Raw genomic sequence first — 23,389 nt, forward strand, 5'->3', positions numbered from 1 at the left:
ACCTCTCTGCTCATATAATCAGTCTAGCTATGCCTTCCATAGGTCTGCAAATACCGTCTCGCCACTTACAATGTTGCAGATTTCTATATCATTCACAAACTTCGAAATAGTTCTGCGTATACCCAAATCGAGATCATTTATATATAACAAGAAAATCAATGGTGCTAGTACAGATCCCTGGGAGACTCCTCTGCGTAGTAGTCTCCAGCAGAAAACCGTTCGTTCACCCTTTCAGGTAGTGTCTCCTATCCTTTAGCCAAATACGTACCCAAGTTACCACCGCCATTTAATACCATATACTTCTTTTCAAAAATAATTTTATGTGGTACTTTATAAGATTCCATTTGAAAGTCTATAGATACATCGACTGCACTATCTCCATCAACCCTTTGTTACTCCATAGATTAACTCAGTCAGGTCAATAAGAAACGGGCTACCTTTAACAAATTCGTGCCACCTGTTCCTCATTAACCGTTGCTCCTCCAAATGAGAATTAATTTTGCTCTTGGCAATGATTTCTAGTAGTTTTCAAAAAAATTGATGGTGAAAAGATTAGCCTTTAGCTACCAGAGACACCCATATCCCTTTTTGAATAGGGGTATTATATTTGCAATTTTCCACTCCTTTTCCAGTATTCTAATATCCAAGAATGATTGATAGATCGTGGTTAAAGCTGCTTATATTTCCACCCTTGCTGCTTTCAACAACCTAGGCTGCATCCCATTTCGTGACTTGTTAGCTTTCAGCGATGTCAACCTATTTAGCTCCTTCTTTCTATCTATTTATATCTCCTCTACTTCTACTTCTTACACTGAGATATCAAGTATCTTCTTCCTTTGTGAAGACAGATGTTAAGCAGTCATCAGTACATCAATCGTGCCATAATGCTCAGCAAGAACATTTTCTTTATTGTCCCCAATCAGCCTCGTTATTTCTTTAACTATTCGATTACTTTTTATGTTTTATAAAATATTGTTAGGTTCCCTTTCACATTACCTGCTAATCTGTTCTCATATCCTCTCTTTGCTCTTATACCCTTTTTCAATTTTCCCCTACACGCTTTGTATTCTTCCTGACTTTTTGCTGTATTCTATAGCTGATGCCTGTCATTAAACACTTCTTTTGTTTTCCTTTAATCTCTATTTCCTTTGTCATCTAGCACTGTAGCATCCAGAAATGTAGCATAAAGAATATGCCTTTATTCTTTATGGGAATTTGTTTGCTTTGTATCTAAACTGTCTTCACCTTGAAGGCCCGCTATTTCCCATTTATTGTTTCCTTGACCAATTTCTATTTACAGTTCAACAAAACCAGGTCCCTTTTCAAATAATAAAATTCACGCTCCTCTAGTGGGTCTTTTCATCTTTGATTTTTCCATACCCCTTTTTATAACTACGTTAAACCTAATTACATTATGATCGCTATTAGCAAGATGTTCCCTCACTGAAACCCCACTTGAAAGTTCTTCGTTTTAACCACTATATCATAACCCCCTCGTTGACTTGTGGCAGTGGCTCATTCGCCTTATATCTACCATTCCATGCATTAGCACACATGCATTCCAACATAATGCTGGTCAACTTTTTTTCTCTCTCTATCCAGTTCCTGCTCTTTCTACACTATTCTTTATTATGTTGTTGTTTCTCTATCCTAGTTGCTCTGCTGCTGTCTCTCCATCCCTTGCTAGGTCCTGTTCCCCTCACTCTGCCAACATATTTTAAACCCTACCCTACAACACGAGTTTTTCTGCTTCTGTTTTTGCTGTGATACTGGACAGAAAGAACAGATGATGAACGAACTCTTCTTTTCCAGGAAGAGTTGTGGCTGAACTGGCCGATTCAGATTATAAACATTGCTTGGCAACCCAGGTCAATTCTCTGATAGAAATTGCTTCAGGAGACGAGGCAGAAATCCACTTTCCTCTTCAGGCATGAGAGGGCTGCAAACTCAGGAGAATTACGTTATTTTAAGTGATTTTATTTACACAGCCATTTCAATCAATTTCAGTTGATGATAACCAGATACAATTCCCATCCCGAGTCTACACCCGTGGATATTCCAACAGTGATATCTATCAGCGAGGGAGCGCGGCTGAGTTTCTGCTTCTACGTGAAGTTTTAAAGACGATGGATGTAATTTTAACGTTAGACGTGAGTGCAAAATAGGCGATTTAGAATTAGCTATCCATTATGTACTCCATCTGATTTTCCCGATCACAACGAAATGGAACACCGTGCATGGCACATAATGTGCAGCTAATTCAATATCACATTTTACACTATCGCTCGGATTTAAAATTATTCCTGATATGTGTATCCCACAGCTGAGATAAGCTGGATCAGTGACAGCAACGGTTAGGATTCCTATGGATGAATTGCTAATTATTATGACCTTACTTGAGAGGAGTTTCATCTTTTTAGTTTCACAGTTCTAAATATGCAAATTGATCATATAGTCTCCAAGAATTAAATGCTTTACATTATGATGCTTCTTCTGTTTAGACAATAGTTGCACCCTGTTTTGATTCTTTTAATCTTTCAGTACTGAAGCTGCCGGAAACTGAAAAAGGTAAATTAATGCATAAACATCATGTTGAGTTTTTGCTGCACAGTTTGAGAAACGGTCAGTATCTAGAAGTTCTGATGTTATCATCGTGGCAATGACTTCTGAAAATTAAATTTCATATGTATCTTAGCTTTGAGGCGAAAGTGAAAGGAAGGCCAAAATAAACAAAATAAAAGTGCAGTTTTAAAGGGGGAAAGAGACCTGAGCTGTACATAACAACTTTGTGATTGTTGCAAGTCAAGTTGAGAAGGATGTTAAAAAAAAAAGGATTTCAGGTCTTGGACCTTTAAATAGAAGCTTAGAATTCAAAATGATTCGTTGCCTCCCATACTGAGACACCACTTACGAACCAAGCAAGAAAAGTAAATTCACCGCTGAAGGAGGGAGAGAGTGGGTGGCAACATTGAATTCCCCTAAGTTGAAGCAAAACAATGTACCAAAAGTTCGTAGGGACATTGACAGGGTCTATAAGGCAAAAGAGGGGGCGCCCGTTCGGCAAGCCTACCCCCAGCACCAGCACGGAGGGGTTCCCCTCCTGCCTGCCTGCCTGGCCTCATCACAGAAATGAACTTTTTATCGAGCCTTTCGTTTCGCTTGCAGTCTCGCCAGCAGCCCCCTCTATTGGTAGAGGTGCCGGGGCTGCAGAACTGTGGCTGTCTGATTAGGCCGGCAGCCCGCTTTTCTAAAATTGATGGCGGGTCCACTGGCTGCCCGTCAATTGGCCACTTGGAAATTGCCGCAGCATTCCCCCTGTCCACCTTCACGGGTTGGGACCTGCAATGGGTCACAATGTCGGGTCTTACTTCATACCAGAAAAATCCTGGTCCTGTGACCTCAATTTTATGGCCCCTTTGGTGATAGGCTGGTAGGCGAGAGGGTTGACAAAATATCACGGGAAGGTATCAGGTGTGGGAAGATGGTGCTGTCTGACTCCCAGCCATCGCCATGCCACATTGGCATTGGTGGAAAAGTTGACAGATTGTCTGCCAGCCAGTAGGTCAATGAAACCACTTAACCAGCAAATTAAAGACTACTTCCCAGCTCTGCAGGCATTTTCCCACATTGGGTGGTCAGCCACAGCCTAGGGACACTGGCCAGTGAAACCTGGCGGCCTCCAAGCAGGCTCTAGCAGGGTGCCTCCTGTATGGGTGCTCCACGGCCCACAAACACGCCCCCCTCGCCCCATGGCAATGGCTCCCTTCGATACCACCGCTCCACGATCAATGCAGGTTGCCTGCCTAGCCCCGACTTCTCCCAACACAACTTATCTTTCCTTGATGGCAACCGGCAAATGTGTCACCCTCTCCCCGATTTTGCAACCTCAGCAATGGCCGCCGATAATGGTGTCACTAATGAGGCTGCTGAGTTGCTGGCCCTCTGATTGGGCCAGTAGCTCTTGCGGGTGGGACACTATCCTTAACTGTAGTTCATGTGTATCTATGGTGGTCAGTTTAGTTTTGGCATGGAGATAACTGATGTTAAGGAGCTTTCCATCTAGATGGTATATAATAATGACACTAGAGGGCTGTTGAGCTTTGATGAAGTGCGCAGCCACTGTCAAATAGATTGTGAATAATATCGGGGCTATCACACCACCTTGCTTGACCCCAGTCTTGATTTTGAAGGCGTCTGTTTCAATTCTCCCACTCAAGACAGTTGCAGTCATGTCGTAATGAAGTAATATCAAGTTTCTTGGACATCCAAGTTGCTGGAGCACAATCCACAGAGCTTTGCAATTTGTCGAGACAAATGCTTTGCTTAGCTCATTGTACTCAATGAAGAGTTCCTGATGGTGTTCTCCAAAATGTTCTTGGATTTTTCTGGCAACAGAGACAATGTCGCAGGTTCCTTTGGAAGGTCTAACGCCACACTATATCTCTGAGAGAATTTCCATAACTACAGGGAGTAGGCAATTCAGGAGAATGGGTGTCAGAATTTACCCAGCTATGGACAAGAGGGGAATACCACGACAGCTTCCACAGCTCCCTTCTTGAAGATAGATGCAATTGTCATATTCCTGAAGTTGTGGGGTGGGGGTTGGGGGGAGCGGTGGGGTGTATTTCTTCTTTTTCCCTGATCCAGAGGCTGAGGGCATGGATATTTTCTGTGAGCAAAAGTCTTCTGGATTTGGAGACCTCAGCTGGAAGACCATTGGAGCAGCAAGCTTTGCTGTTTTTCATCAGCTTGATTGCTTTTTGCAGCTTTCCCATCGATGGTGGTTCACCCATAGATTCTATCACAGGACGGTGGGGGATAGCTTTGAGGGTATAAGCTGGCACTCCTAATTCACGATTGAGAAGTTGTTCAAAATGTTCATTCCAGTGTTTACGAATGGCATTGTCATCTTTAAGTTGATTAATACCAGTGAATGGTGATATGCTTAAATTGTCAATGTACTTGAATATTATTGTTTTCAAATGATGATTACAAGGTTATATTCATTGATTTTATATAAAGAAACAAAATGCCAAAAATATAACCTAAGGCATCGTCAAGTCATCATGGGTACATATAGATTATTAGGGTTATTTATCATGAATACAATCAATCTGAAGTCTTAGGTTATTCATTAATATCTTAATATTTAATATTTTAAGCTCCAAACAGTAAATCTCAGAAGCTAATACACAATCACACGTATGAAGGTGCAATCACAATGTGCCAAATTTTATAAGGCATTTTTTCAATTAAAATATACATGTAAAAAGTTATAATGGAAGCGAGTTGACACAAAAATGTGACAAAACTGAGACTGCAGGAAGTACAGTTAGGCAGACAAAGAGCATACACAAAAGCATACTTTTAGAAATGTGTCTACGTTTGTAGAATAGTTGAAGTCCCAGGATATTTTTTGCAATTTGGATCAAGCATAGACATCATCTGAAACACAGTTAAAGGCTCTCCGAGTAACAGGAAAATGCTGCACAGATGTAAGTCTGCCCCCTTTTTGAAGCACATGAATTAGACATTTCGGACCTGGTCAAAATCATAAATAACAAGTAATGTAGATAAGTCCACAGATCACTAGCCTCCAGGTCTTTCTCAAATGCTATTTTGTTTTTCGCGTTACTAACCATGTTATTATACTTGCAGGTATCTTCATTGTAGCGATTAACTAGGGGAGAATTGAGAGCACACCTGGATTTCGAGGACTTTCTCAAAGCCGAATTACAAATAAGAAGGCAAAATACACAGTCATAAGTGAAACAAAGAATGGTAACATCAGTCTATAAGAAGTAGTAGCAGGAGTAGGCCCCTCGAGCTGGCTCCACCATTCAATAAGACCATGTCTGAGCTTCTGCATCAATGCCACTTTTCCACCATATTCGCATATGCCTTGATTCCATTAATGCATAAAACTATATCTGTCTCGGTCTTGAATATACACAATGACCGAGTATCCACAGTTCTCTTGGTAGAGAATTCCAAAGATTCACAATTTCACTTCAGCCGAATGGCCAATACCCTTATACTGAAACTAAGACCCTTAGTTCTAGACTTTCTACCCAGCCTGTCAGCCTGTCAGCATCTATGTTGTTTTATCATTCGTTCATGGGATATGGCCATTGCTGGCTAGGCGAGCATTTATTGCACATCCCTAATTGCCCTTGAGAAGGTGGTAGTGAGTTGCCTTCTTGAACCACTGCAGTCCATGTGGGGTAGGTACAACCCCAGTGCTGTTAGGAAAGGCGTTTCAGGATATAGACTCAGCGACAGTGAAGCAACTGTGATAGAGTTCCAAGTCAGGATGGTGTGTGGCTTGGAGGGGAACTTGCAGCTATGCTGCCAATAGCTCTGAGAATTTTCTGGTTTCAATGAGATCACCTCTCATTCTCCTAAACGCATGAGAATACAAGTCCATTCCAGTCAATATTTCCTCATAGATCAGTCCTCTTAGCCCAGATATGGAATTAATGAATATCCGATGCATCCCTTCTAATGAACGTGTATTCATGCTTTGGTAAGGAAATTACAATTATACACATTAGTCCAGTAGTCATCTCACTGGAGCTCTGTATAACTTCAGCAAAACCTTCTTACTCTTATACTGCAATTCCCTTGCAATGAACGCTAATGCACCATTTACCTTCCTAATTTCTTGCTGTGCCTGCATTCAAACCATTTGTCTTGTGTGTAAAAGGACATCCAAATCGCTCTGAATTGCAATAGGTAATAGTCTTACTTTTAAAACAAATATTCTGCTTTTCTAATGTTCCTACCAAGTGGATAATTTCACATTTCCCCACATATACCACATCTGCCATCTTGTTGCAGACTCACAAAGCCAGTTTATATATATTTGCAGCCTTTTTAGTTTCTTTGCACTTGTTACTTTTCAACCTAGCTTTGTATCGCCAGAAAATTTGGATATATTATATTCAGTCCCTAACCTGTAATCTAACGTGCAAGTATAGATTGTCAATAGCTGACCAAAACTGATCCTTGCAGCACTTCAGTAGTTTTACCCTACGCTTCCAAAAAATGACCAGTTTGATCTTATTCACTGTTTTCTGTCCACTAACCAAGTTTTAATCCATGCAAATATACTGCCTTCAATCCCATGAGCACTGATTTGTTTAACAACCTCTTCCCGAATGCCTTCTGAACATCCAAATATACCACATCCAATGGTTCCTCTTTTCTACCCTATTAGTTACGTCCTCAAAAATCTCTAACAGATTTGTCAAACACAATTTCCCTTTCATGAAACTGTATTCGCCTTTTGTGATTTGCGAATTGCCCCATTATCACATCCTTAATAATGGATTCGAGCATTTTGCCTACTACTAGTTACTACAGTCCCTCACAGGAGATGGTGGTGTAGTGGTAATGTCACTGAACTAATAACAATCCTGGCTAATAGCCTGGTGACACGGGTTCCAGTTCCACTATAACAGCTGGTGGAATTTAAGTTTAATTAATTAATAAGGAAATATCTCGAGCTAAAAAAGCTAGTTTCAGTAATGGTACTAGGAAACGATCACCGATTGTTGTCCAACTCTACCTGCTTCAATAATGTCCTTTAGGGAGGGAAACCTATTGTCTTTATATGGTCTGTCACTCCAGATCCACGGCAATGTTGTTGACTATTAACTGCCATCTGAAATGAGCTAGCAAGTCATTCAGTTGTGTAGGACAATTAGGGATGGTCAAAAATTTCTGGCATTGCCAGCAACGCCCAAATCCCATGAAGGAATTTTAAAAAGCCTGTAGTTTCCTGTTTCATCTATCTGTCCATTCTTGAACAGGGAAACTATATTTGCTACCTGACAATTCACGGGACCATTCTAGAATCTAGGAAAGTTTGGAAGATCAAAGCCAATATATCCACAATTGGTGCAACTGCCTCTTAAATTGTAAGCCACCAGGCCCAGGGGATGGATTAGCTTTTAGTTCCATTAATTTCTCCACTGTTTTTCTTTTGCTAACATTATTGCATTTTAGCTCTTCACTCTCATCGTACTCTAGGTTCCCACTATTTCCCGAATATTCTTCAACCTGTCGTATCCATGCCAGCTCTGTGTAAGAACAACTCACCGAGTCACACTCCCCCAACTTTTCCTCATAGGCCTGTAGGATCATCAGGGAAGTGTGAGAGATAGGGGAGCGGCATTGAGAGTTGTGCTCTTCATTTCTGTGGATGCTGCAGCTCCAAAAGTCCAGGGGCAATTTCTGATGCCATTGGATGTGGATTTGGAGAAAGGGAAATTGTGAATAAGGCAGCATGCCAGTTCCTTAATGCACGCATTCCTGCTTTTCCCGAAGGTGCCTTCTGTTCACCAATGGCAACCAGCCCCACAGCAGCGTAAAGGCAATTGAAATCTATAACGATGCAATTAACGGACATTTTACCAGTATACTGCAATTTCATAGCACCCACCCTATGTCTGCAACTCGTCAACTCATGGGAGGCGAATGCAAAGCGGGAGGTCGGAGTGGCATGAAAGTCCCTTTCAATCTGAAAGATAAAGGTGCAAATCAGCAAACCTGAGGTAATCCACCTGATGTCAAGGATATTCATGGTGGTGAAGACAGGGCTGCCATTTCCTTCAGCCTTATCGTGCCTTCACACCAATTATTTGTCCCCATTATTTTGTCCCATCCATCTCACTATAGATACAGTAAAGGCTTCCGGCCTTGAAACGCTGAATCGCCCTCCCAGCTCTCTATCTGCCCGCTGCCCCTAATTGGAGGACGATCCTGCACGTGCCCTCTTAATTTGGAAGCCTCCCAGAAGATTGCACCAGCTGTCCTGCTATTGCGGCGATCGGGTTTACAACCTGAAAATGGTCCCGTTGGCCAGAATAAAGGTATGCGAGGAAAATTCAGTGACAAAGTGCTGGAGAGCTATTCTAACTGTTATCATGGTTCCTTTATTTAGAAATCCTTCCTTTGACAAAGCAGACGTAGCATCACAACTGCCCTCCTAATTGCTCAACCAGTCCGGAGTCAGGGTGAACATTAATCTAATCTGGGAAAGAGCAATAGCTGGGCATGAAAATCAATCAGTCAGGTTACCAACCCGACAATGGTTCCCCAATTCCGCCAAGGACTAAGGTGAGAAGAATTCACCTTAAATTAGGAAATTTGCACCCACATAACGGCCAGGAAATATATATATATCACGTTCTTGTGATATTCTCTCTGTTTTTGAGTGGCTTTCCCGAAACCCGAAAATACTATCTGATGGAATAGTCTTTTAATAAACCCATATTTTTTGATGATCTTTGACCATTCAATGCTCTTTTCAAATGAATACATGTATCTCAACTCAATATATAAATTCATCATATTTATGCACCCATTTTTTTGTTTCGCTGAGTGTTGCCTTGGTTCATTAGTTGCATTCTGGGATCTGACTTCAGCACAAAAGACAGAATTTTCAGAGGCCTAAATAGAACAACTTTCACTACTCTCTAGAACAGTAGTCGACTCTTTAACTATTCTAGTCGTTACGTTTCAAATATTCAATTATCCATGCAATTCTGCAAATTTTTGAATTACTTTGTTTTTCTCCTGAAGATTTGCTGCTCTTTATTGTACGTGGCAGCAAGCAACTGAGGGGGCTAAATTTGGTTATATTGCTTTACATAATGAAAATCCTACCTCGCCAACTATGGATATTTGAAGTCGACATTTGGGCAATGCTTATATTAGCACAGCAACCTTGCAAAAGTGAGATAGAAAGATGATTGAACCTAAGCTTAGAAGGAATAGATACTATTCAAAAAGAACTGATGAGCTTTTGACAAATTAGTAGATTGGAAATCAAGTGACACGATTTTGAGGCAAGCAATGGAGTGGGAATGTATTGATTGGCTGATGTTTTAAAGAGTAACACCAACATGGAAAAACATGACATGCGTAGAGCAGTCGGGATTAGTTGCAGGGTATAGTTGTGCTTGATGCATAACAAAGAATTAGAGAAATGAAAAGATATACTTACCAATAGTGCCAATGATATCAAATGTGAAGACGCTAGGGTTTGGGTTAGGGTTAGGGTTAGGATTAGGAAATGCTGGGAAGTGGGCCAGTAAAAAGTCAGCTACAGAGTTTAAAATTTGGTGGAGATTGTCAGATTGTATTATTTGACGCTGACACGTCTAAAGCCTTGGCAAAAAACAGAAAATGCAGACAAAGTGTGTGTGAGAGAGAGGAAGAGAGGGAACAAAATTGAGATTAGGAGCTTCATCATTAGGGAAATCTCGTAATTACCTCGGATACTTACATTAGAAAAAGAACAGCTAGATACTACATAGACGCTTAAGATTTTAAATGCAATATATAAAATGGACCCATGCAAGATGCATTAAATTCATAGACGCTCCAGAAGAAAGTAATATAATTCAAGCTTAGATTGGGAACAGAAAATATGTAAATTCCTTCTGTAGGATAGGGGAGAGGAATATGTGGCTATATTAAATGTGGTGAGCTACTCATAGTTCTGCAAAATCGTTGTTTGCTCCATGGCAGAGCACAAGCACGATTTCTGAAAATTTTCCGTGCGATTTGCTGCAATTTCCTTTCTACTCTATTTATTCTCTTATTGGTGATTATGCGAAGAAAGATGTAAGACTATCCAGTTCAGTTTATTGGTCAGCAATGATGATTGCAATGGCTTTAACCTGGCATTGATTTCGTATTCGTGTGCATAAGTATAAATAAGTAATACTGTTTGGCAGAAAATTATTAGCCATTGACACAATGCTAATTAACTCAAATGTATTCAGTAAATTCAGTTAGCATTTTTGAATTGCTTACATTTTGCCGTTACCTCTCTCTGCTCAGCCATCACTCTTTTGCAGCAACCTTCAGCTTATTATATCATAAGTATTATTTTTGTATATTTTGCTGTTATAGTATAAGCGCCTTGGGACGTTTTATTACGTTAAAGGCGCTACACATGTATTTGTTATTGAATTACTGTCAAAGTATTGATTTGTGCATTTGTTTCACAGATAAACTTTTACATGAAAAAGAGAAAGGTACTGTTCTCCCTCCCCACTGTTAAATGCATCTGTTTTCAATCTAAGCCTTAATAATACACTTTCTTTTAGAGCTTCAGTAAATCTTATGTATCGCATTATGGACTATTCAGTATATTTTATTTAAGTTATTAGTTACCTCAGTAAGACGCAATTGTTTTAAAATGAAAACAGACATAGTACATGTCGTTTTATCAAAAACGCGACTGCTCAATCCTAATTTTAAGTTAGTTTACTCTTTTTGAACAGTGTAAAACGCCAACATATGAACATACAGACATATAAATTAGGCTCAAAAGTAAGCCACTCAGCCTCTCGAGCCTGCTCCGCCATTCAATAAGACGCGATAACTTTTCCCCCCCTTGCTTATCAAGAATCTATCTACCTCTGCCTTACAAATATTTAAAGATTCTGCTTCCACTGACTTTTTAGGAAGAGAGTTCCCAAGTTATGTTTCTCCTTGACTTTTGTTATGGAGTTTAAAACTGTACGGTAAGAACAGAATACTGTCTTGAGCAAAGCGATTGTCACTTCCTGGGTTTTCAGCATAACTCCTTTCCGACATATTTCAATATTAGGCTTTCCAATTTTCCAGTGCATCATATTGTCTGAGCAATTTTACATTGTTCCCAAGTCCTTCTCGTCTATTTTGTCCCTGTTTTTGTTTGCAATCTCACTACTTTCCCGACTTCTAATGTCATGGATTTAACATTACTTAGGTTAACTAATACAATCTGACAATTACTAACCACTTTGAAACTCTTTGGATTACAAATTGCCTTGCTCCCATCAAGTAAAACAAGTACCCCACCACTAATCGTTGTTGTATTCTGCATATAATGTCCTATCACTTTGATGCAACTCTTTAAAGCTCTTAACCCAATTATTCATCTTGCTTAACTTATTTTTAACTTGAGTGATAGCGTAGAATGGGCGATATCAAATTAGCACCCCCATTTATATTCCACGCTACTTTCCCTTCTACTGACTTCAATGGTAAAGAAAATCAGTTGTAATGTTTAATGGACAGCTAATTCAATATCACTTATTTTATGCCATCTTCCAAAGTTATAACTGTCCGCAACAGAGGTCAACATCTGTTGTTTTTTCAAGCAAGGGAAGTTGTATATTCGCACAGAAAAAAAAATCATGGAAATATGAATCCATCACGAGCTGGAATATGGTTATCTTCGTTATCTGATCACACTTCTAGGACAATGGAAAACAATTCCTGGCCGGTTGTTTAACAGTCGGCAGGTCCGACCTGTCAGTTTTCCACCGTCGGTTTAGGTTAAAATTACCCTCATAATCACTGAAGTGCGAGATCTGAAATATGACCCGATGTCACAGTATGCCTCGGAGGGCGTTTAACTTCTGGCCCGTATTTCCAGCCTGGGAACTGAAACGGGGAAAAGCATGCCAAGCTGCCATGTTCCATCACTAAATAATGACTAAATCCTGAATTACCTAAGTCTTCTTTTTTTTAAAATCAAGAGTAGACATTTTGAGGCAAAACATATCAATATTTTCAACTAAAGAAATTCGTCAAACTAAGAATTTGCCGTATTTTTGCAACTTACGCATCCAGGGTCCCGGTTAGATCTTATGAATGCCATTTTTTCAATTAGTGCTTGACTCTTCTCACTTCGCTTAATAGCATCTTAGCCGACAATTCGAATCGTACTTTATCTCGCCTGCATCAATTCCTCGCTGTTGACACTCAGTTCCAGTTAAGGTTGTAGAAATTATGTGCAGCGCCTGACGTCCTGCTACAAAATAATATTTTAACATTGAACTCTTAGTTAACATATCCTTCCAGTAGGAACTTTTCTTTTAACTTGAGCATGGCAGGCAACCAGAATATCAAACATCATCCTGACATAACGTTTCTACATTTGCTAATTAAAAAGAGGTTTCATATCATATTAGTGCTTTTGTTAACATTAGGAATTCCAAAAAGAGAGCGACAATGTGCATTTGGTGCTGCTGGGATGATGGAAATGGCTAGTAATTTCGCGAAGTGGATTGCCCGCACATCATGAAACGAAAATCAAGCAATTGAACAATGGGTTCAGCTCATTTACCGGCAATACCTTTGATTGAATCACAATGCACTCCTCTGATAGTCCCGCCTCCTCCCATTTGGAAGAGATCATGGAGGACCATAAATGTGCCCGTCCTTTTAAGTAAATCACCGGGTCTTCCATATTTGAGAGAGTGATAGCGCGAAGTGTCAACCCACTGCACTTCCAGTGGCTCATGCAAGGTATTTATATTTGAAGCCCCAACTTTACTGTCAACCACTACACTTCCAGTGGCTCATGTAAGGCATTTATATTTGAAGCCCCAACTACCTAGCTATCATAGGTATGAATTTGTTTATAGGAACCTGGACAATGCTCCCGTTTATAAAGTTTTGAACTTGCTTGTGACTGTATCCCGTATCTTTGATTATTTGAAGCATGCATTGCGAAGAACTGAATTTTCAATATACATTTCAGTTGATTTTTCACCTTGTTTTATGGAGCGCCTGTGCCTCCAGGTGCAATGCTCAAGAACAAGATGGCGTACTTGGTTCACAGGGTCCCTTCCACTTCCACATTTAGATTGCCGGCGATTCAGTGAGAGCGGAAGGTGACACAGTTGAACATTACCGTCACTGCAATCATGCAACTGAAGCATAAAGGAACGTACCCAGCCACCACTGTTCTAATAGCCCTCGAGAAGCCCGACTCGGAAACTGACCTGTTTACCCCATTAGTGTTCACAGAAACCTGCAGTCGCGCAATCCAATGATTGTTAAACTTTTGTGCAGTACTATCTTTCTGGCTGCTTATCTCTAGCAGCAGCCACACTATCCTATCTCGGCAGCTGTAAGTGTGAAAGATCTGCAGCGCCGTTTAAATTTCAGCCCTTTCTCTTAGGCATAGTCCATGATGGATGAGGAACTGCAATGGGCTGTATCACAGTAATGGATTAATCCAAGACAGGCAGCACTGCTGTTCGATGGCCTCGGAAATAATGCCCGCGCATCTCGCCTTCAATGCTGGGGAAGAGAGAAGCCAGGAAATTGGTACCATTTGATTATGAACAGTTTTCAGTTCAGAAATCCTAAAAGCATATATAATGAAGTTGTGGTGGATGTAAGGAATGGAGTTTGACATCTGAACTTTTTAGAGTGTGCAGGGCGTTTGGCACCGATCTACCACATTAAATTCGTAACGCTGATCCCAAAATTCCAATCATTCTATAGACTTTATAATGATGGTAATATTTGATTAATTCTGCTGGCAATAAAACTATTTACAGCTTGTGTTGATTTTTGTTGGCAGAAATAATACGACTAAGAGAAAAACTAAAAGTGGCTGGTGAGATATATCAAGTCTGCGTTCAAAGCTTGTGCGAAGAGATGACTCAATGGGCCTAAATGCCTCTTCAGTTGCTTACATAGATCTAAAGCAATATTTACAGCATTGAAACAGATCTGTCGACCCAATAGATCTATGCCAGTGTTAATGCTCAATGGGAGCCTTCTCCCATATTACTTCACCTTCCCTCGTCTCTACTGTAATTATCGAGATTCCTCTTAAATGCATTTGGGCATTCCTTTCCGCCCCAGATGTGGTAGTGAGTAAAGATATTTTTCTTGAAATCCTTGCTGGATTTATCATAAATTATTTTGTATTTATGAGCCGTTGTTGTGGACTCCCTCAGCCGTACAAACATCTCTTTGTCAACCATTTCGAACCTCCATTGTATTAAAGCTCTCTATCAGTCTTCTCTTTTCTGAGAAAGGAGCCCCGAGCCTTAACGTCCTCAGACTCCATTATTTAATCAGTTGAGTTTGAATGAAGCTTTGCCAGAGACGGTTAAATGGAACATAACCATTGAAATACAAGTAACATTTACATCACAGTCTAGTTTTTCTACGAATTTGCTTTGATTTTGGAACGGTGCAGAAGTAACAAGATTGTTGTCATGGGTGACTTCAATTTCCCTAATATTGATTGGAACCTCCTTAGTGCAAATAGTTTGGATGGAGCAGTTTTTGTCAGGTGTGTCCAGGAAGGTTTCTTGACTCAATATGTAGATAGGCCGACTAGAGGGGAGGCTATGTTGGATTTGGTCCTTGGCAACGAACCAGGCCAGGTGGCAGATCTCTCGGTGGGAGAGCACTTCGGTGACAGTGATCACAACTCCCTGACCTTTACTATATTCATGGAGAGGGACAGGAGCAGACGGGATGGGAAAATATTTAATTGGGGGAGGGGAAATTACAATGCTATTAGGCAGGAACTGGGGAGCTTAAATTGGGAATAGATGTTCTCGGGGAAATGCATGACAGAAATGTGGAGGTTGTTTAGGGAGCACTTGCTGCGCCTGCTGGATAGGTTTGTCCTGATGAGGCAGGGAAGGGATGGTAGGGTGAAGGAACCTTGGATGACAAGAGATGTGGAACAGCTAGTCAAGAGGAAGAAGGAAGCTTACTTAAGGTTGAGGAAGCAAGGATCAGACAGGGCTCTCGAGGTTTACAAGGCAGCCAGAAAGGTACTGAAGAATGGACTTAGGAGAGCTGGAAGGGGACATGAAAAAGTCTTGGCGGGGAGGATTAAGGAAAATCCCAAGGCGTTCTACACTTATGTGAGGAACAAGAGGATGGCCAGAGTGAGGGTAGGGCCGATCAGGGATAGTGGAGGGAACTTGAGCCTGGAGTCAGAGGAGGTAGGGGAGGTCCTAAATGAATACTTTGCTTCAGTATTCACTAGTAAGAGGGACCTGGTCGTTTGTGAGGAGAGCGTGAAACAGGCTGATATGCTCGAACAGGTTGATGTGAAGAGGGAGGATATGCTGGAAATTTTGAAAGACATGAGGACAGATAAATCCCCGGGACCAGACGGGATATACCCAAGGTTATTACGGGAAGTGAGGGAAGAGATTTCCGCGCCTTTGGCGATGATCTTTGCGTCCTCACTGTCCACTGGAGTAGTACCAGATGATTGGAGGGTGGCAAATGTTATTCCCTTGTTCAAGAAAGGGAATAGGGATAACCCTGGGAATTATAGACCAGTCAGTCTTACGTCGGTGGTGGGCAAATTATTGGAGAGGATTCTGAGAGACAGGATTTATAATTATTTGGAAAAGCATAGTTTGATTAGAGACAGTCAGCATGGCTTTGTGAGGGGCAGGTCATGCCTCACAAGCCTTATTGAATTCTTTGAAGATGTGACAAAACGTTAATGAAGGAATAGCAGTGGATGTGGTGTATATGGATTTTAGCAAGGCGTTTGCTGAGGTTCCCCATGGTAGGCTCATTCAGAAAGTAAGGAGGCATGGGATACAGGGAAAGTTGGCTGTCTGGATACAGAATTGGCTGGCCCATAGAAGACAGAGGGTGGTAGTAGATGGAAAGTATTCAGCCTGGAGCTCGGTGACCAGTGGTGTTCCACAAGGATCTGTTCTGGGACCTCTGCTCTTTGTAATCTTTATAAATGACTTGGATGAGGAAGTGGAAGGCTGGGTTAGCAAGTTTGCCGATGACACGAAGGTTGCTGGAGTTGTGGATGGTGTGGAAGGCTGTTGTAGGTTGCAACGGGACATTGACAGGATGTAGAGCTGGGCTGAGAAGTGGCAGATGGAGTTCAACCTGAAAAAGTGTGAAGTGATTCATTTTGGAAGGTCGAATTTGAATGCAGAATACAGGCTTAAAGGCAGGATTCTTGGTAGTGTGGAGGAACAGAGGGATCTTGGGGTCCACGTCCATAGATTGCTCAAAGTTGCCACCCAAGTTGATAGGGTTGTTAAGAAGGAGTATGGTGTGTTGGCTTTTATTAACAGGGGGATTGAGTTTAAGAGCCACGAGGTTATGCTGCAGCTCTATAAAGCCCTGGTTAGACCACACTTGGAATATTGTGTTCAGTTCTGGTCGCCTCATTATAGGAAGGATGTGGAAGCTTTAGAGAGGGTGCAGAGGAGATTTATCAGGATGCTGCCTGGACTGGAGGGCATGTCTTACGAAGAAAGGTTGAGGGAGCTAGGGCTTTTCTCATTGGAGCGAAGAAGGATGAGAGGTGACTTGATAAAGGGGTACAAGATGATGAGAGGCATAGATAGAATGGATAGCCATAGACCTTTTCCCAGGGTGGAAAGGGCTATCACCAGGGGGCATAATTTTAAGGTGATTGGAGGAAGGTTTTGGGGAGATGTCAGAGGTAGGTTCTTTGCACAGAAAGTGGTGGGTGCGTGGAATGCACTGCCAGCGGTGGTAGTAGAAGCAGATACATTAGGGACATTGAAGCGACTCTTGGATAGGTGCATGGATGATAGTAGTATGAAGGGTATGTAGGTAGTTTGATCCTAGAGTAGGTTAAAGGTTCGGCACAACATCGTGGGCCGAAGGGCCTGTACTGTGCTGTACTGTCCCATGTTCTTTGTTCTAAAAGACTAGAAATATGTGGCCTCTAACCGAAATATGGAATTCTCCACTCTGAGCAGAAACAAACCCAGTATTTCCTCCACAGGAGAGCTGGTTCTATATTTCTGTAGCTCAGTCGCGTTGTATTTGCTAAATAAAACAGAATTACTTGGAATTTACAGCACAGAAACAAACCATTCAGTCCAACTGATTTATGCCGAGATTTATGATATGATCCTCCTTCCACCACTACATCAAATTTTATTAGCATATCCATGTCGTCCCTCATACCATAATCTAACGTCACTTCAAATGCAATATGCTCCTCTCCTCAACGACTCCATGTGGTGACAAGTTCCGCATTCTAACCACCCTTTGGATAAATAAGTTTTTACTTAATTCTATATTGCTGTTCTTAGTGACTGTCTTATATTTCAGCCCTCAATTTGAATGCACCACAAATAGAAATGTCTTATCTCCATCAACGCTATCAAATCGTTCATATTTTTAAAGACCTGTATCAGATCGTGCCCAAACTTTAATTTTTTTAATAAAAAAGTGCCCCAACCAGTTTTGTCTTTCATGATTGTTCTACCTCTTATTTCTGGAATCTTCCTTGTAATTCTTTATTGCCTATGTTCCAGTGCCTCTCTCTCTAACTTCCAATATGAAGACAAAAATTGTACACAGTAGTTTACGTGTGTTCTAACCAAGGTGCTCTGCAATTCTAACGTGGCGTTAAGAATGACGTAGGGCTTGGTGTTGCCTCAGCGAGCAGAGTTACAGGAGCGAAAGTCATATCAGATCAAGTTAACTTGAAAGCAATTCTGCCACAGTCCACTCTGCACGAAGCCTTGCATTCGGTTACCAGACATCCCAAAGAAAATTTCAAAGTGAGAAGAGCACAACATGCAATACAAAGTACCGAGGCATCACGAGGAATGTGAATGAGAAATATCAGCAAATAAAACATATTTCAAATGTAGATATATTGCTTAGTAAATGTCCCAAACTGTAATTACTTTTGAAAAATAACAATATCACAAATTAGTTAGCAAGGCTCAGGAGAAAATAATGACAAGGATGACTTCGATGTACATACCTGACTAGTTAAGTAAGAGAATGAAAAGTGCTTAAGGGACTTATTAATATGACTAGCAGAGCAGAACTAGAATTGTGTCTGTGCATCACAGCTTGTTTAATGCATAACAATAATTTAAGGAACGGCATAGTCACATTGCTCACCGAGTTTGCTGGTAGTATCAACTGGGAAGGCAAAGAAAATTGCTATGATGCAAAGACACCTGTACAGTTGCAATGCTGGATGGATATTGTATGACGGTTAGCTTGTATCTTACTGATTTTATGTTTAATACCTTAAATGGTACACACAAATAGAACACGAAATAACAGGAGAAATTAGCAGAAACTTTAGTAATATAAATTAATTACATTGGAAATGAGTGATACATATGTTTTTGACTTTGGAAGTGAGGAGTGCACATGTCTTGCTCAAACAATATTGATGAAGATAGCAGAATTACATTGTGCATTTTCTTTACTACAGAACAAAGTTTGCCTACAAAAGAGAATGGTAAATAAAAATCAGGGTTGCGAAATATATATGTCTGAATAATAGGCATATAGAAACACCATACTGACGAGGAGATATAACACTGTTGATTTTTCACCAAATGGTCACAAACCTGTAAGTACCTACCCACTAACAACATTTTGGGAAAACCTTCACAACACCAACTGCAATGGTTCAAGAAGAAGGCCCGAGAAGTCTCAAGGGCAACTAGGGATGCACAGTAAATGCTGTCCTTGCTAGTGACGTCTACACTCGAAGATGAAGTTTCAGAATACAGGTATTTCTGTTATTGTACTGCAGTAAAAGTTACAGTATATCTATTAACCTACCTGCAGCTATTTTCTTAGCTATTGCGTGATATCCTGGCTGCAGTCCGTAGAGCTGCTGGGGAGAATGTACTGGCTATGGCCTATTGTCCTCCCTACCATTATTGTCCTGGTTACAGCCTATTTTCCAGGCCAGAAAGTGCTATTATTGTAAGAGGGACATATTAAGATCAATAGTATCGCGACGGGGTAGATGGGAGTGTGGAATTCAAAACACAAACAGATCAACCGTGATCTTATTGAATGGTGCAGCAGGTTGGATGGGGCGAATGGCCGACTTCTGCTCCGAATTTGTATCTTCATATGCTGTTGGGGAAGGCGTTTGTAGGTTGTTAAGACTCATTGTCAGAGGGAAACGTGATGAATAAAGGATTTTATAGCGCTATTCAAATTTTATTTCCAAACGTGGCAAAATACGTTTGAGCCGTGAAACGTTATTTCTGAGCAGCTAGAAATATAAGCCTGAAATTGTGGTCCATAACTTTGGTGTAAAATGTCCTGATGATTTTTTTTGTGTATCATTGCAGAATCAAAGAAGTGTACTGTGCACACTACAGTTTCTGTTCACAGAATCACAGAATCAGAGATTTGTTACAACGCAGAAGGAGGCCTTTTGGCCCATTATGTCTGCACCAGCTCTCTGAATTAGAAATTCACTTTGTACCATTCCCTGCCTTCTCCATGTAACCCTGCACATTCTTTCTTTTTGGATAACTGTCTAATTACCCTTTGAATGTTTCAATTGAACTTGCCTCCACCACACTTTCAGGCAGTGAATTCCAGAACTGAAACACTCGCTGCATGAAAACAATTTTCCTCATGTCGCTTTTGCTTATTTTACTATTTACTTTAAATCTGTGTCCTCTCATTCTCGATCCTTTCACGCGTGGGAACAGTTTCTCCCTTAATACTGTGTCCAGATCCCTCATGAAATTGAATACCTCTATCAAATCCCCTCTCATCCTTATTTTCTGCAAGGAAAACAGTCCTAACTTCTCCAATCTATCTTCATAACTAAATTTAGTGATCTCTGTTGATTCTTATCACTTGCTGAGTTTTCAGTTGCTATGGTCATCTCCCCTAAACTTTCAGCCAGCAGCACTGAATCGAGCGTCAGAAAATATTTGCAGCAGCGTTTGTAATTTCACAACTATCGCGCTCGTTAATACTACTAGCACATGCTTGTATTTGAGAATTCGAACCTTGGTTCAAAACATGGAAGAAAGAGCTGAATTCCAGAGGTGAAGTGAGAGTGACTGCTCTTGACATCAAGGCAGCATTATTTGACTGTCGCATCATGGAACCCGAGCAAAATTGAAGTAAATGGGAATCACGGGGAAAAATCTGCACTCGTTGGAGTCAAAACAAGCACAAAGCAAGATGCTTGGGGTTGTTGGAGATCAATCATCTCAGCAGGTTGTTGCAGGTTTTCCTCATGGTAGTGTCCTAGGCCCAACCTTTTTCAGCAGCTTCATCAATGACCTCCAACTAAGGGCAGGATTGGGTTTGTTTGCGGATGATTGCACAGTGTTCAGTACCATTTGCGGCTCATCAGAGACAGAAACTGTCCATGCCCACATGAAAAGAGTACTGGACAAAATTCTGGCTTGGCCTGATAAGTGGTGAGTAATAATTGCACCAAATAAATTCTCGGAAATGACCATCTCCAGCAAGAAAGCATCTAACCATCTTGCATTGACGTTAAATGGCAATAATATCGCTGAATCTTCCACCATCGACATCCTTGGGGTTACCATTTAGCAGAAACTTCACCAGACCAGCCATATAAATGCTGTGGCTACAGAGCAGGTCAGAGGCTGTGTATTCTGTAGTGAGTAACTAATATTCTGAATCCCCAAAGCCCCTTCACCATCTACAAGGCACAAGTCAGGCGTGTAATGGATATCCACTTGCCCGGATGAATGAAGCTCCAATAACAGTCACGAAGCTCGATATCATCCAGGTCAAAGCAGCCAGCTTGATCAACAACCCATCCACCATCTTAAACATATGCTCCCTTCATGAAAATGGCACTATGGCAGCAATGTGTAACATATAAAATATGCACAACAGCAACCATTCAAGCGTTCTTCGACAGAGCCTTCCAAATCCAGAACTTTTTCATAGATTCAGAGTCATAGAGTTGTACAGCATAGAAACATGCCCTTCGGCTCATTGTGTCTATGCTGACCATCAAGCACCGATCTATTCTAATCTATTTCCAGCACTTGGCCCGGAGCCTTGTTTGCGATGGTGTTTTAAGTGCGCTTCTAAATACTTCCTAATGTTGTGAGGGTTCCTGCCTCTAACACCCGTTCAGGTAGTGCGTTCCATATCCCAACCACCCTCTGGGTGACAAAACGTTTTCCTCAAGTCCCCTCTAAACCTCCTGCCCCTTACTTTAAATCTATGCCCCCTGGCTATTGACCCCTTCACTAACGGAAAAAAGCTTCTTTCTATCAATCCTAACAATGCCCCTCATAATTTTGTGTACCTCAATCAGGTCCCCTCTCAGCCTTCTCTGCTCCAATGGAAACAACCGTAGCCTATTCAGTCTCACCTCATAGATGAAATGCTCCAGCCCAGGCAACATCCTAGTGAATCTCCTCTGTACCCCCTCCAGTGCAATCCCATCCTTCCTATAGTGTGGTGCCCAGAACTGTACACAGCTGTGGCCTAACTAACGCTTTATGCAACTCCATCATAACCTCCTTGCTCTTATATTCTATGCCTTGCCTAATACATTTGGTGACCTAGAAGGACAAGGGCCACAGGCACATGGGAACACCACGATCTGCATGTTCCCCTCCAAACCACACACCATCCTGACTTGCAACTATCACCGTTCCATCTCTGTCGCTGGGTCAAAATCTTGGAACCTTCCTAACAGCACTATGTGTGTTCCTACACAACACAGACAGCAGCGGTTCAAGGAGGCAGCAAATCATCACCTTCTCAACGGCATTAATGAATGGGCAACTAATGCTGGCCTTGCCAGCAATGCTCATAACGTTTTGAAAGATTAAAAAAGCGAAGCATAATTCTCCCTACGAAGGTAATTAATTTTAATATAGCCGACTGCCCCGAAAAAACAATCTCTGTGGGTTGAAGGGAACAGTCATATGTTGTGGTTCATGTGGGAACCAATTAGATAGGAAGGATATGTTTTCAATGCACTGCAGACAGTGTTGCTGGAATGGAGCAATTTAAAAGGGCAGGCACAAAAGTCAGATAAATCTGAATTACTCTCAAGGACATGTGCTTGTGAGTAGAGAAAATGTTGAATAATTCAGCTTAGCACGTGGCCACAGAAATTATGCAGGAGAGCGATCATCAGATTACTGAGAATTCGAACTAGTTCTGGGGCAGGAATGACCCGTTCAAGTTGTGCGGGTTGCATGTCAACAGAGCTGAGACCAATGGAGTCGCAGGAAGGGTATGTACTGCTGTGGGGAAGTGTTCAAACTAATTTGGCGTGGAGATAGATATCAGAATGAATCATGAGAGAAGAGGACCGGGAGAGACTAATAGCACTAGACTAAAGAATACTTTAAATAGGAGTGATCAGATGAGGGCCAAATATAACGCAGCCTGAAATGGATTTGGATTGCTTATCTGGACATGCGCATAACAAGATAAGTACGACTGGTCGGCAATCGAACTACAACATAGTGGCAATAAGGGAGGCCTGGTCAAAGAAGACATAACGTGGGACCTTAATATTCCTGGCTAGAAGATATTCAGGAAAGATATGGAAAGAAACAAAAGGTAGGTGGAACAGTAATTGAACAATAGGAGGCCTTCATATGGGAAGAGGGTCGGCTACAGAATAGGCGCAGTGACAGCAGAGAAATGGAAGGGTATCCAAAACAACAGCCCACTGGATGACAAAATATAGAGATTAAAATAAGGCAGATAAAAGCAGAGTTGTGACAAATGTAAGGATAACAACACAATAGAGAACCAAGCTGAAGAAATTATCGAGGCGATCTAAAAAAAGGTATAA

This window comes from Heterodontus francisci, chromosome 29 (assembly GCF_036365525.1).
Source record: "Heterodontus francisci isolate sHetFra1 chromosome 29, sHetFra1.hap1, whole genome shotgun sequence".
NCBI classification, from domain to species: domain Eukaryota; kingdom Metazoa; phylum Chordata; class Chondrichthyes; order Heterodontiformes; family Heterodontidae; genus Heterodontus; species Heterodontus francisci.